Here is a 3,219-nt window from a genome sequence, read left to right as displayed (position 1 = left end):
TTTAAAAGCAACAGAAGCAAGACAGCAGCTGCATCTGCCCTCAGCCTAGCGGCCCCACTCTGTCAGAAATCTACCTCAGAGGTGCATCCACACAAGGACAAGTGACCTGTGTAGTGTCACTAATGGCAGCATTCCCTGCGATAGCACAAGCCTGGAAGCCATCAAGATGTCCACGAATAGTCGACTGGACCATGAAGCCCAAGAAGAAACAGGAAGACCTCTGTGTCCTGATCCATCAAAGTCTCCAGGATGTCATATTCAGGGGCAAACAGGGTACAGAATAAAACAGACAGATAGCAGTGTTATGTGTCTTGTATGTGAGGAAATCAGAATATATGTATATTTGCAAAGAGAAACAGTCTAATCAGAAACTAATGATGATGGCCACCTACATAGGACATGTGGGAAGAAGAGGGGTGGAATGACAGAGATACTTCAGTCATTCATTCTCTAGTCCTCTTTGATTTTTGAACCACGTAAATGTGTCATGTAATCAAATCAAACAGAAAAAAGACAGTTTCTAAAATGAAAAACTGCAATGAGTGAACCTACTTGTAGATCAAATTGCTAGCATAGCCAAGCAGAGAAAATAACTTCATGAGTCTTTAAAGCACAGTACTTTTATTTACTTTATTGTACATGCTTAGTGGAATATAGCTTAGGTACAAAAGGAATTATGAAGAAATCTTACACTTCTTTTAGTAATTTTGCAGTTTAATATATTACAATTTTTCTTTTGAATGGATCATATGTATAAGATAAAACAAGAGGTAATCTAAAAAAATAAATGCAGGCCGGGCTCGGTGGCTCAGCCTGTAATCCTGTGCTTTGGGAGGCTGAGGTGAGTTGGATTACCTGAGTCCGCGGGGGTTTGAGACCCACCCAGCAACTTGGTGAGACCTTATCTCTACAATAAATCAAAAAATTAGCACACCTGTAGTTCCAGCTACTTGGAAGGCTGAGGCGGAAGGATCGCTGGAGCCCAGCGGGTCCAGGCTGCAGTGGCCGGAAGCATGCTGCTGCACTCCAGTCTGGGCAACAGAGTGAGACTCCAACTCAAAAACAAATAAATAAATAAATAAATGCAACATACAAACTTTATGTAACAAAAATAACAGGTAAAGTCAAATAGGCACTTACAGTAAGAAAAAAACTGACTTGAAGAAAATTCTGTCGTGAACACCTTGTGGTAACCTACTTGCAGTTGCATTTAACTGATCTCTGTTGCTGTGAAGAATACAGCTCAGACAGGTATGGATGAATGATTTGTACATTTTTCAAGTATTCACTAAATACTCCTGCATATACACATATACATTAAATTTGAAAAAGCTTTGGCATTCCCCAGATATCCTTCATATTTGTTGGTCTTTTGGAAGAGGTCATCTAAAGAGAATATGCAATTCTGGCTCATGAATCATGTAGTGAACCCAGCCCAGACTCTGTTGGATACCCTGTCTCCTCCACTCTTCTTCAGACATCAGATATGTTTTGGGTACTTGTTTGGAAAGTTCTCTGGGTAACATGACATGCTGGTACTTGTCGTGCTCATCGAAGTACTTGTCCAAGTAGTAGAACTGCTTATGGGCCATCCTGGGGTGCGCAATGGGGGCGACCGAGAGAGGGGTGCAATGGGTGTGAGTGGGCGTGCGGCCACGGCAGCGACTCTGCCAAGAATTGAGAATTATTATTTTTATTTTTATTTTTTGAGTTGGAGTCTCACTCTGTCGCCCAGGCTGAGAGTGCAGTGGCCGCTCCCGGCCACCGCAGCCTCGACCTGCTGGGCTCCGGCGATCCTTCCGCCTCAGGTTTCCAAGTAGCTGGAACTACAGGCGTGCTACCACGCCTGCTAATTTTTTATTTATTGTAGAGATGAGGTCTCGCCAAGTTGCCCAGGCGGGTCTCAAGCCCACAGGCTCAGGCAATCCACTCACCTCGGCCTCCCAAAGCGCTGGGATTACAGGCTGAGCCACCGAGCCCGGCCGAGAAGTAATTTTTAAATGCTCTTATAAACCAAGGGTTTTAGTGTGAGAAAAAATACAAGTGCAAAATCAAAGTCAATGCAAAAACTTACAATGTTATGTTTGTACTGAAAATAGTAACATGGACTCATATTTTTATTTTTTTGGTGGCAGGGTCTCACTCTGCCACACAGGTTGGAGTGCTGTGGCACCATTATAGCGCATTGCAGCCCCAAACTCCCAGGTTCAGGTGATCCTCCTGCCTCAGCCTCCCAAGTACCTAGGACTACAGGTGTGCACTACCATGCCTGGCTAATTTAAAAATTTTTTTTTGGTAGAGATGAGGTCTCATTATATTGCCCAGGCTGGTCTTGAACTCCTGACCTCAAGCGATCCCCCTACCATGGCCTCCCAAAACACTGGGGTTACTGGTGTGAGCCACAGTGCCCAGCCTCATGCTTTATTTTTTAAGATATATTTTCTAACTCCGTTCACCAAAGGGGCCTAGAAGCAATGAGTGCTCATCCCCACACCCAGATTTGATCACTAAATGTTATTCCCACTGACAGGAACAAGAACTCTCTGGTAGACTGAGTTTTTGGCCAAAGTTCTCTGCCCTCCCCCCACCCCCACACCTGTCTCTCTGCTGTCTACCTGTGCAGCCCCTCTGCCCAGAGGCAGAGCTCCCCTCGGCTCAATGGCATCTTAGCAGATGTGTGGACATCTCCAGCTTGCCCATGCTGGTTGGTCCTGCCTTCCAGTGCCTGGGCGTCACTGCAGAAGGAGCATTCCCAGGCCAGCCCACTGATCAGAGAACGTGTTATTATGCTGTGTGGAACTCCAGAGTAAACATTCCGAGGATCTGTATGGGATGAGGGTTCTGTAGGAACATACAGCAGAGGGGAAAGCCTGAGCAGAGTAATAACCAGGACATGGAAGAAAAAAAATCAAAGTGCTGTCTTTCTGAAATGGACTCTGATACATCACAAGTGAGTGCTTACATTTGTCATAGATAAATATTTAAACTGACCAAGTGCATTGAGAAAACCACCCAATTTTTTGAAATGAGAAAAATGTTGATTTTGAAAAAGTTAGTTCCCCTAAAAATAAATAAAACTGATCTTACTTGTGAATATAGGTTCAAAAATCCTAAACAAATTATTATCTATTAAATTCTATGAAGATACAAAAAGAACATAAAAACAATACATGACCAAGTTGGATTTGTGAAAAGATGGAAACAATAGCTTAATATTAG

At 43.5% G+C, this 3,219-nt stretch overlaps 1 pseudogene; it reads right to left on the bottom strand.

Moving 5' to 3' along the window:
- Window positions 1-1,382: 1,382 nt before the first annotated feature.
- Window positions 1,383-1,598, bottom strand: LOC103260172 (annotated as a pseudogene).
- Between the last annotated feature and the right edge of the window lie 1,621 nt (window positions 1,599-3,219).

This window comes from Carlito syrichta, unplaced genomic scaffold, assembly GCF_000164805.1.
Source record: "Carlito syrichta isolate Samal-C Ts95f unplaced genomic scaffold, Tarsius_syrichta-2.0.1 Scaffold303137, whole genome shotgun sequence".
In the NCBI taxonomy this organism is placed as follows: domain Eukaryota; kingdom Metazoa; phylum Chordata; class Mammalia; order Primates; family Tarsiidae; genus Carlito; species Carlito syrichta.
This window is presented reverse-complemented; position numbering and strand designations above follow the sequence as displayed.